Raw genomic sequence first — 12,959 nt, forward strand, 5'->3', positions numbered from 1 at the left:
AAGAGCACTCATACACGCATTAATATAACGGACTCACACGTGCTTACTGTAGGCTACGACTCCTGTACACCACCACAATCGTCTTTACCTTGATTGCAATCTTTTTCCATCAAAACTTTACTAGCGAGACTGGTTATCAAGTCGAGAAAACGTAGTTTGCGTCTCATCTGGCCATACAGTGTTGACATTCCGTTCAGTCTGTACTTCACACAGTATGAGGACTCGCGCTATTCATAGACAAGACAGAGCGTTTTAAAGCAAGCGAAACACACTGGAATAATTAACTGAAAACGCAATGCGAGTCTCTGTTCTCTCTACAATCTCTGATGTAATCAGCCTGGTTTCCTTTATATTAGCGCTGTTTTGGACGGATTGTTTGAATGCATTCGCTTACTGGATCAGTGGACTGAAAACTTCCCCGGAGTTTAGCGGCTTAAAATGATCTGATCGCAAGCAGAGTAGCAAAATTGGGTTAAAGGGTTAGAATAGAAATTTTGCTTCAGTAATTTTGCGTTAAATTAGTTTAACGCATTAAGGATTGTAAAATTAATCGCATGTGTTAACGCGTTAACGATGACAGCACTAATATATATATATATATATAGATAGATAGATAGATAGATACATATAGATATATATAGATATAGACACACAAACAGTTCTAGTATTGTATAAAGCAAAAGAATGAAAAAGGAAAGAAAGTATATTTTGTATTAAATTCTTGCAAAATATCTGGTGCGATGAGATCCAGGATTTAGTATTTAAGCTGCATCTGAGCACAAGAACCTTCATAAAACAAAACACAAAGCAAAGACAAAGGACTTTGTAGCAATGTGCAGAGAGCAGAAAGAGCAGATAGATAGATAAATATTTTCCAACATTTAATTTCCTTCCCTTTTCAATCTTTTGCTTTAGGTATGACATTTTTTTTTTTTTTTTTTTTTTGTGTTGATTTCATAGAGTTTTATATGGATACTTCGTTCAGTTTCAATGCACACAGAATTCTAATCGGTTTTATAATGCATGTAAATCAGCACTAATAACCTAAACGACTGCTCGACAGTACATATCAGACATTCTCGAAAAATCATAGCCAACTCGCCTTGACCAAACTGTGACAAATTACACGCATATAACACTCTGACGGCTTGCTCCACACATCACTCAGTTATTTACAGCTTTCAGCTGTAAACCGGTTCATCTCACATTTATTGAGTCACCACAGAGCTCTATATATTTGTGTCAGGTGGATCTTCTTGTAAATCATTGTCTTCCATCCAGATAAAACAGAGGGACACATGCGACTCACGCCAGGGCGGATACCTACGAAACTGGGTCAGCATTAACAAGGGCCATACTGCCTCACTCTGTACATCCACCCTGACGCTGATCTGCAATGGCAGGTCCCTGTTACATAAGCAATGAGGGCCAGTGTGGAGAAAGCAGTCAGCTTTAAATGTTTCAAGTTTGTTTTCTATGATTGTGACGCCTTGAGGGCTCACATCTTCCTTTTTACAGACTATAGTTCAAACAGGACATACATACAAATAAAACAATTTGTTGTACTGTAGACATCTGCCCACAAAATTGCATCTTCATTATTACAAATGTGGGTAACACTTTATTTCGATAGTCCACTTTAGACATTCTATTAACAGTAAGTAACTTTGCAACTACATGTCAACTAGCAGTTAGTAGAGTATTAGTAGACTGTCTGCTTAATATCTTCTAACACTTTCTTTGTCAACTTATTCTACTAACCCTAAACCTACCCTAACAGTCTACTCTGTTAGTAGACATGTAGTTGCAAATGAATGAGAATTAGTTGACATGTAGTTACAAAGTTACTTATAGTTAGTAGAATGTCTAAAGTGGACTATCGAAATAAAGTGTAACCCAAATGTGTAATTACAAATATATTTAAATATGATATACAAGATTCAGTACAAATGACATTAAAGTATATTTTAGTTTATCATAAATGCTTGTCACTACATTAGACAGTACACTTTAACCGTGAAATAAAATTATGAAATTACATATAAAATTGTACTTAAGTCCTACTAAGTTCAACTATTTTTATTTAATATAAATTTCAACAAATATGCATTTTAATTTCATTGTAAATAACATGCAATTAAGTGTCTGAAAAAAATTAATAAATCAGTTTGCACTTAAAGTTATTCTTTTGAAAATACATAAGTACATTATTGCATACAAAATATAATTCTGTTTTTTGAGTGAAATAATTTATATTATATTACATGTATCGTCTTGACAAAACTAAACATTTAAGTTTAACATTAACCTAGATTAATACAAGATGTAAACATGTTGTTGATTGTTAGTTTGTGATACCTAACGCATGCCCAATGTTGACAAATTGAATCTTCTTATAAAGTGTTGCAAACTAATGCATGAAGACTTCAATACAGTAGTGACACTATTGACTGATGCATTTGTTTTTCCATGCGCTGTACCACAGGGAAAGGGCAAACAAGCATGAAATTGTGATTTACACGCACAAGCTCTCATGCCCACAACAGGACTACAGAAATAACGCGTATGGGGTATTATAAAAGCACAGTGGGACGAACAAAGAACCTGGGAGCTTATGGAGTATTCCACCATGAGGGTGATGTTCAACCCTAAATCACATTTCCACTTTTCCCTCGCAGTAGGGTGTAAGATGTGACTTGGAATACAATTCACTTTCCAGCGCTCCAGGAATTAACCCGTAACACTCCTAACAATTGTGAATCCAAAGCTGTGATCTTTAACACAGAATACAGAGATGTACCATGTGGTCTATGCATATGCTATTTAAAGCACACTGAGCTGGCCGCTCGAATGGAAACAGAACGCCTACGGCAATACAAATCTATAATTGCTGTATGTTTTTTTGTTTTTTGTTTTTCAGAACCTATTATAAATTCATACATAGTAACACATTCTCTAAAGACATAAACTATAGCCTGAGGGTCCATGTTTAAAATTTGGTTGATTAATTTATTATGGTTAACCTTTTTACAACATTGTTGTTCCATCTCGTCATACCGCATGTCTCTACACTGCAAACAGTGGTAATATGCAATTGTTAATTTAAAGAGCTATTTCTACATGATTTAACCCACAGAAAGCAGTTTTGGTGGTATAAATTAGTGTTTTTAGGTTGATTCAGTGATATAAAATATATATTTTTTTACTTGAATGAAACCAAAAACTAATTTCAATAGGGGATGTTCCCATTTTAGTTAATTTACTGTTTTAATTGAAAGTTTGCAGTACATAAATTATAGTTGAATTTATAGGCTTAATGATACATTCTGCATTTAGTGAATGAACCAATTCAAATTGGTTCAAGAAAGTAGTGTTACTAAGAAACTAAAAATCTGAATGCATCATGTCAACTTTCTGTAAGCAAATAACAAAGCTCTTCAATGTAAAAAAAAAGGCAACATTTTGAGCACAAATTATAACCTTTTATTAACAAAACTAATTTAAAGCTTTAACAAGAAACACACATGAAAGGAATCTCATTCATCATAATTATGAGTTGGGAAAAAAGTTTAAGTGAACTTTTGAAGTAGACATCAAAGGAGAGTAAGAACAGAAGGTCCTCGCCAATTTTGAGTGACACAGTTTGTGCCAGATGATTTGTTTTTGCAAATGAATTTTTATGAGGCGGAGAGAGTTACAAGCTAATTGTGATTACAGCATGCAAATTACTTTCTTAGCTGTTGTTCTAACAGTCTAGGATGATAAACTCCTATTGTATATAGTGTTTGGTGAATAAATTAACAAACTTTTGTGTGTTTTTATTTCCATCTCAAGTTCACTGAGCCTTGTTAAGATGATTCACTTTAAGGGCAAATATACAGAAACAACATTTTGTAAATGGGAAATGTTGGTATATCTATATTTATTTATCCTCTTTGCTATTACTTTGTTTCGCTTCTGTTTCAGTTTTTATAACCATTTCTTACTATGTGTAAGTAAGTTGTTGTTTTTTAACGTGTGTTTGGCAATGTGGATAAAAGTGTCTGATAAATGACTAAATAAATAAATAAATATCTTATGATCCCATTTTTTTTATCATTTGCAAAAAACGTTGTCTACTGGTGACCTTGTGCTTCCTAATGTTTACACTTATATAAATAACAAGCCTGGCACTGAATCATTATTCACCATGTTTTACCATTCTATTTATCAGGATGTTCGAGGGAGCTTGGGCACTTTTGGCTTTCTCTGCTATGCATTTTGTAATAATTCTTTGTTCGTAACCCCATTGCAAGGACATTAAGGACAAAACCACAGGTCCTCCAGCCATGTTGTGTCTTTGTCAGGCTGGCGTCTATCTTATCAGTGAATGTACCATATCTTTGGTTGTCTCTGTTCATTCATGTGAGTATGCAAGTTGGGCTTTTTACAATTGTGTTGAAAATGTAACAAAATGTTAGTCTTAATAGTGCACACAAAAAACACGCAAACAATCAAAACCTAGGCTTTCTATGTGAATTAATCTTACACAACCTACTGTACATGATCCTTTTTTATTGTTTACCTTGTAGCTTCTCAAAGCCTGAATTTAGCCTTTATTCACCATGTTTTACCATTCTGTTTATCAGCATATTAGAGGGACACTACTAGGGTGTTCTGAATACTGCAGTTGCTATATGGTATATTTGTTACAAAGCAAATATTCAAACAGCTGTCAAACATACAGTATACTCTCTCTTTACACTTCACTTGGCATGTGTTAGCAGAACTCAAAACTCCACTTATTATTTTGCCTCATGTTCACAACTTTGCCATTCTTTTTATGGTGTCTTTGGTGAGACACCTCAGCAAAAAAACGTACTTATTTTCTTGTTTTTTTAGCCTAGTGCAAGTATATATAGCTGCCCCTAAAAGCTCAAAGACACTATCCCCTATTGATTAGCTGTCAACAAATGTTAGTCACTACATTTCACCCCATTCTGCAATACTGCTGAAGTGAAAAGAGAGGGAAAAAAATGGAAATGACTGTTACCATTGTGCCTTTTCTCCCAGCCTGCAGTTTTGCTACTTTAACTCAGGTCTTTGACAAGTAGGTGTTGAATGTAATGTTGTTGTATGTACACGCAGGTACCTTTTATGACTTTTTAAAGCCACCACAGAACATGTCTATTTTGGGAGTTGGTTACTAGCAAGCTGAAACAGAGTTTCTCTCTCTGATCATGTCAAATGTTCAATGCAGTGCTTTAATTTCACTGATATGCTGTTACTGAATATCTGAGGAGACAAATAGAGTTCCATTACAACAAGGACAGATAACAGATCCCGTACAAAAATACTTTAGGGGTTTACACAGGACGGGTTCAAAAACAGCTAGACAAGGTGCACACAGTGCGCAGCGGAATGGAACAGAACGTCTCAGGTTACGTATGTAACCATGATTCCCTGAGTAGGGAACGAGACACTGCATCCTCTAGGGGTCGCTATGGGGAACACCTTCAGTGTGACCGGTGTCTGAAGCATATATCTAAAAACGACAATTATATTGGCCGGCGACAGCCTATGACGTCACTACCGGTGCGACTATAGTATAAATAGTATAAATAGGCGCCCGGGAGAACACGTCATCCGCTTCTTCTTCTGAAGCTTGCGTCCAAAGCATGGCAGGAAACCTAGAGGACGCAGTGTCTCATTCCCTACGCAGGGAACCATGGTTACATACGTAACCTGAGACGTTCCCTTTCAAGGGAACGTCTAACTGCGTCCTCTAGGGGTCGCTATGGGGAATGGTATACCCACGCCACCATGCTGAGAGGAGAGCATTAACCCCTATGGTCAAAGGCCTAAGCTACATACCCCAAAAAATGTACCTGTTAGTGCCAGAACTCCTCGGCTGGGGTAGAGTTCAAGGCTTGGAATCAGGAATAGATTCCTTTAAGGGGATACGACCAAGTGCCTAGAATCATACAAGGTCTTGGCCTGTCACCCAGGGGGCTACCGCTTGCTCTGCATGAGCTTGCTGAAGGAACTGTCTCAACAGACCCCTAGTAGCAACACCCTGTTAAAGTAGGTATCCTGAGGATACATAGGTGGAGTGGTGCCCAAGGTGGAACCGGGGCCTAACCGACTCAAGAAAGGGCACGCAGCCGCCGCGCGTAGCCCCTAACATACAGGATTTTAGAAATAACGCAAAAAGCTTAATGTGCGAACTTACCACAGTGTGGATTTTAGAAAGTGCACAGGGACTTCGCGTGCGCACTTACCATATCATGGATTTTAAAGATACCGTTCTAAGGGGCCCTCGTGGCACTCTGAAGGAGCAGTCCATAGATGTAAATGGCGCATCCCAAGAACAATACATCTGAGAAGCACCAACTCATCCTCATGGTATAATGCTGGAATGGCTAGCAGTAAGTTACCTAGCTGAGCGAGCAAAACACCCAGCTCTCAGCCGAGAGGGGGCTCGACCTACAGCATGTTCATTAGAAATCCTGAAGTGTAAGCGTACTGCAAGCTTAGCCAAAAAACTCAGTGCATTAGGGAGGCAGAGGAAGGGCCTAGTTCGCCTGATGTTGCGAGTTCCAGGTGCTCTGGGAAAACAGAGAGCTCAACTCTCCACATGAGAGGAGAACTCCGAATTCAGAAAAGGAGTAGCATGCTCATAGGCAACCCTTTGATAAAGGGGAGCACTGCTAAACACTACCACGAGAACAGCCCACGGAGCGAGGAATCCAACTCCTCAGAAGGGACCCAAGGCGAGTACCGGGGCCTAAGCCAACTCAGAGAAAGGGAACGAGGCTAACAACGCGTAACCCTTACCATACAGGATTTCAGAAAGTGCGCAGAGTGCTTAGCATGTACACTTACCACCATGTGGATATTAGAAAGTGCACAGAAGCTTAGCGTGTGCACTTACCATAGTATGGATTTTATAGAGATCTGCTCACAGATGCCCAGAAGTCCTCAGCCACTCAATCGGGAGCGGCAGGCTCAAAGACAACCCTCTGAGGTGAGGGGAGCACTGCCTGACTTGACCCGAATAGAGGCAGCTTATCAGGGAAGCAGCAAGCGGCCCAACTACCTGATGTCGCTGCCACGGAGCGATTCCTAGCTAACCCTCACAGAGAGGGGAGCACTTCTTAGCTCGACCAGAAGGGGTCGCTAGATTAGAAGGGGTAACCCAGCAGGGCTCAATAAGAAACAGTCCACTGGTGCAGCTGGACACGGTCTCATGCTCTCTATCTCGATAGAGAGCATGGGTCCCGTATAACCAGACCCGATAGAATCTGAAGAAACAGCGGGACCCAATAACCATTCATGCGTATAGAGCTTACTACTCCTCAGAGCAGAAGCACAAAGGAGGGGTTTCCCACAGAAACACAAATCCCTCTTACCTCAGGGAATGCAGTGTACTCCAGCCCACTCCACAGAGGGGTGATTACTGGTTCAACCATAAGGGCAGTGTGACAGTGAGGACCCACAGGCCCTACCGTCTGTGGAGCATTGAGCTCCTCAACGCCTCAGCGAGAGGAGCTCTAGCTCAGAGAACGTGCATGCTGACCTGCTGCCGTGCCTTAAGAGAAGATGTCACCCCATGGAGAGATAGCAGGTCAGCGTCTCTTCAACAGGTGTCATCTTCTCATAACCATTCTCACGCATCCCCTCGATGTTGGCATAACTAGTATGCGAGACTTTTTTTTTTTTTTCAAGCCGGAGTGCAGTATAATGTGGTTGTCTGAGAAGGCCATGATTTCCTATATAAACAAAAAGAAATTACTGATAGGGAGAAATTTCCCGTCAGGTCCTTTCCATGTTCTCACCACGACGCAACGCGCAGCATGCATTCAGCTCCCATGGGAGCTAAACACGCTCCGCCCAACCACTAGATTACCTCGGAAATCAAGCGCGAACGAAAACTGCTGCCGCGAATGCATCGCTATTCCCGCGAGAGGCAAACACACTCATGCAAACGCTATCTACAAACTCGTGTAAATGGTGAAATACTCACATCCCCCTCAGTAGACCTGCGAATGCATCACAATGAGCACAAGCCGCCTCCTGTGAAACGTTCAATTCATGCTTATCCCTCACAAGAAATAAGCAATGAATGCAGAGCGCATCCAACAGCACGCGAGCCGTGTGAAACTGCAAGCATCAAGGCAAGGCAAGGCAAGTTTATTTATATAGCACATTTCATACACAATGGTAATTCAAAGTGCTTTACATAAAATAAAAAATTAATAATAATAATCACAACAATAAAACAAGGAAGTTAAAAACGTTGAAAATGATTAAAAAATTGATTTAAGAGGTTTAAAATTAATTTAAAACGGTTAAGAATAGAAAACGATTATACATAAAATATAGTGCAATCAGTTCGGACATCGCACAGTGCTCATTCAATAAATCGAACGAAAACTGCTGCCGCGAATGCATCGCTATTCCCGCGAGAGGCAAACACACTCATGCAAACGCTATCTACAAACTCGTGTAAATGGTGAAATACTCACATCCCCCTCAGTAGACCTGCGAATGCATCACAATGAGCACAAGCCGCCTCCTGTGAAACGTTCAATTCATGCTTATCCCTCACAAGAAATAAGCAATGAATGCAGAGCGCATCCAACAGCACGCGAGCCGTGTGAAACTGCAAGCATCAAGGCAAGGCAAGGCAAGTTTATTTATATAGCACATTTCATACACAATGGTAATTCAAAGTGCTTTACATAAAATAAAATAAAATCATAAAAAAAATAATCATAACAATAAAACAAGGAATTTAAAAACTTTGAAAATGATTTAAGAATTGATTTAAGAGGTTTAAAATAAATTTAAAACAGTTAAGAATAGAAAACGATTATACATACAATATAGTGCAATCAGTTCGGACATTGCACAGTGCTCATTCAGTAAATGCACAGCTAAACAGATGAGTTTTGAGTCTGCATATAAATGTGACTAATGTTTTAGCACATCTGATCTCTTCTGGAAGCTGGTTCCAACTGCGCAAAGCCTCTGACGAGAAACATGCACTCCTAGTCGTGTTTAGCTTAACGCTAACATAAACAAACGGTCAGTGAAGACGAAGAAGAGGATGGCATGTTCTCCCAGCGCCTATTTATACTATAGTCGCACCGGTAGTGACATCATAGGCTGTCGCCGGTCAATGTTATTGTCGTTTTAGATATATGCTTCAGACACCGGTCACACTTAAGATGTTCCCCATAGCGACCCCTAGAGGATGCAGTTCGAAGTTCCCTTGAAAGGGAACCCAGGGGTCTCAAAACATTTGTTTTTAAGTTAAACTACTTTTAGTGTTTGCATGTTTTCAAGGTTAAAATACTTTCGAGTTTCCAATATTTAAAGGCGCTATGCCATGAGTAAGACATTTGTAGGTTGATTCCTAGTGTAAACACAATGGCTCTGAAGTGCTATCAAAACACTGCATTGTCTGAGCATCACCATGGAAGCCAATTCCCACTTCAGAGTACAAAAATAAAATGTTAACTGCTAATGTTAAATGTTAACTTTATGTCTGACAGTTGACAACTTTTTATTTATTTATTTGTTTGTTTGTTTATTACTCTTTCTCGTAATAGTGACTTTATATTTCAACCCTTTTGAAAAAGAATTGTGATTAATTGTACTGAATGTACACTTATACTTCAAACCTAATTATTGAAAAAAAAAAATGAATGTGATACTATAATATTGAATAAAATTAAAAGATATCTTACGTGTACTTAAAAAGATTACACTTTTGTGACTATGTTTCTTAAAGGGCACCTATTATACCCCTTTTTTTACAATATGTAATATTAATCTTAACCCATCTTGAAGCTTCAGCTCAAAATACCATACAGATCATTTATTATAACGTGTTGAAAAGTGTCATTTTTGGGGCGGGTCTAAAAAGTGTTGTTTCAGGGGTGTGTTCCCTTACATGAAAATTAGCTGCAACTTCCTGCCCGACTCCAGAAGGGAGCGGAGCCTAGACGTCTCTGCTTTGCATATGGCAATAAACAGTGAGGAGAAGGAACATGAGCGAGAGTGAAAGGAACGATATTCAGCCGTACATGTACGAACCGGAGTCAGACCCAGAACAAGGAGAGACTATAGCAGAAGAAACAATAATGCGAATGAACCAGAATGTCTCGGATTGGTAGTTTGAATCATTTATGTACTTGTATAGTTTTTCACAGCCGCTTTGTAACGATGGATGCGACACAGCCGATCACACGCAGACAAAATGGCGGACATGGCACAACACACTGAGAGCTGAGGATATGGTAATACGCGCCTGTCAGTCAATAGCAGTGGGCGGGGCTACCACAATATGACATCATATTGCAGACAGGATCCAAACCACTCATTTTTTGAGCCTGGTTTTATTAAGATTAAAAAAAAAAAAAGACTGGATGGATTTTTATCATTCTAAGATGGCTTTGTAAACAAAATTCCAACACACATTTCTGTCCAAACACCTTGTAAAAGTGGATTTTGCATAATAGGTGCCCTTTAACACTTTTAAAAAGTGCACTTTGTAATGATATCAAATGAAAAAGGTTTACATTAAAGAACATATTAAATCATTTAATAATCTTATTTACAGTTTTACTTAAAATGATATTTTTTTTACAGTGATATAAAAATATTTTAGATGCATACTAAATTTAAACTTCATTATTACAAATGTATGCAAATTACATTACATTCAGGTCGCACTTAAGTATATATATATATATTTTTTTTAAAGTATGCTAACGTCGACTTCTTTTTCACAAGTGTCAATGTGACTTTATAAGCATACATTTTTGTTTGTTTGTTTTTGGAAACAGGCTTCTATAAGTCTTTGCCCAATTCAATGACTCAACCAATAGCATGACCTTTAGGAGGGCTTATTTGTTTGTTTGACCAATGGCAGGCCGGCAGTGTGTTTGAGAAACCTGTGGTGCTCAACAATTAAAGAATGCACCCCAAAAGGAAACAATGGCACACACTATCCTGTGATTTTTTTTAAAGCTTTATCTACTCACATAATCTAATAATGCACCACAAGAAATAATGGCCTGTTTGCAGCCAATGTATTAAGAACTGGATCATTTATATTTATTATAAAGTCATTTGTATGCACATGCTGTGTAAACAAACAGTGGGTGGGGTGTAACCTAATATTGTCAGGGATTCATCACAGTCACTTCAGTCACCATCCAGGATAATTACCCGATCACAGTCACCTGAGTTCTGATCACCCGCACCTGCTGTCACCAATCAAGCCACACTACAAATACACACACAGCGCAGTCACTCACTGTCCGGTCTACCGTTCACTCCTACGAACTGCTCTGGACTCTCTCTGCCAAATTCTCCTAGAACGAACTACCTGCTGTTCCTCCCGCGATCCTCCAACGACTCCTTGGAAACTGTTCCACGATCTCCAACGTAACCGGCATCCGATCCTCACCATCAGAACTCAGATAAGCACCCTGGAACCATTCACTGTGTTGACACTCACCTACCTTTAACTCACCTATTGCAGTCATCCCCTTACCCAGTCAATAAACCATCCTGATTTGCACTTACCTGTTGTGTCTGGCCTTGCTTTGTGACAAATATAGGCACTAGTATTATCAGTTATCACGCTACATGATATGTTCTTGTGGTTTATATTTATTGATTCATGTTATACTCATTTAAGTGAGGAGCTGAATCAGACCAAGAAAATACTATGTGAGAAACTAGCATGAAAAAAAATAATAAAAGCATGTAGTGGCAGCCACATGAAGTGACATTACGATGGGAGCTATACGCCAGGTTATTTATAAAACATAATGGTTGGGATGGTGTTATAGCCCTTCCAGCACTATGGAGTATGTTGCTTATAACCTTATACTAGCTGGAGAGCTCAGGTGATTGTCAGTGTAATGGATTAAACATGGAGTTATGGTTCACTTACTGACATCTGCTATACCACAGTCCCACAGATCTTAGCTGTCGTAAAAGATGGCAAGTTAATGCATGTTTTCTTGTCTGTGAATGTAATCTCTATCTCTCTTTGCTCTTCCACATCCACTACGTCAGTATTTTATCAGCCACTGATATTTTGAATTCTTCAAAAGCAAAAGACTACACCAGGAGAGTTTCATCACAATGAAATCCAACAGACTTAATTGTAATGAAAATCCCCAGGTCATGTCTACACGAACACGAACACAAAATTATATTACTCAGAGGTGTTATTTTCAAATATCTGAAGACTTAATGGGTAATTTCTATATATGACTGTTTCTAAGCACACTTAAGTACAATTTTAAAAAGTGCATTTTGTAATAGTGTCAATTGAAATATTTTTTTTTAAAGTGCATTTACATTACAGTGCACAATTATAATTTTAATGATATTACATTTAAAGTGAATATGTTTTAAATGTACTAAATTGCAACTGCAACTTCATCATTACAAATGTGTAATTACAAATATATTTGGCAGTAAAGTTTAACCATATTCCAGATAATAGAATTATACAGTAGCATATAAAAATGTACTTAAGTCTTACTTAAGTGGATCAAAAAAGCACTCAAGTTCAACTAATTGCATTTAACATACATTTAAACTATAATACATTTTTATTTAATTGCAAATAATATGCAGTTTAGTGTCTGAAAACATGACATTCATTCAGTTCACACTTAAGTATATTATTTTAAAGTATATTATTTACTTGAGTACTCTTTTTAAAAGTATGCTAATGTGTACTTCTTTTTCAAAAGGGATAGCTCTTCTGTTTAAATTAATGCAGTCTAACAGCATCAGTATTGTACTTGTAATGCACTTTTACTCCATCCACATGTGTACTGCCACATTAAAAACTGTAGTATGCTTTGACAGAAATGCCACGCTTGTACAGTAATATTACTAACCATTGCTACTCTCCACTTTTACATTTGCTTTGACAGTGAAAG

Source organism: Sinocyclocheilus anshuiensis, unplaced genomic scaffold, assembly GCF_001515605.1.
Source record: "Sinocyclocheilus anshuiensis isolate Anshui unplaced genomic scaffold, SAMN03320099.WGS_v1.1 scaffold25, whole genome shotgun sequence".
Classification (NCBI taxonomy): Eukaryota; Metazoa; Chordata; class Actinopteri; order Cypriniformes; family Cyprinidae; genus Sinocyclocheilus; species Sinocyclocheilus anshuiensis.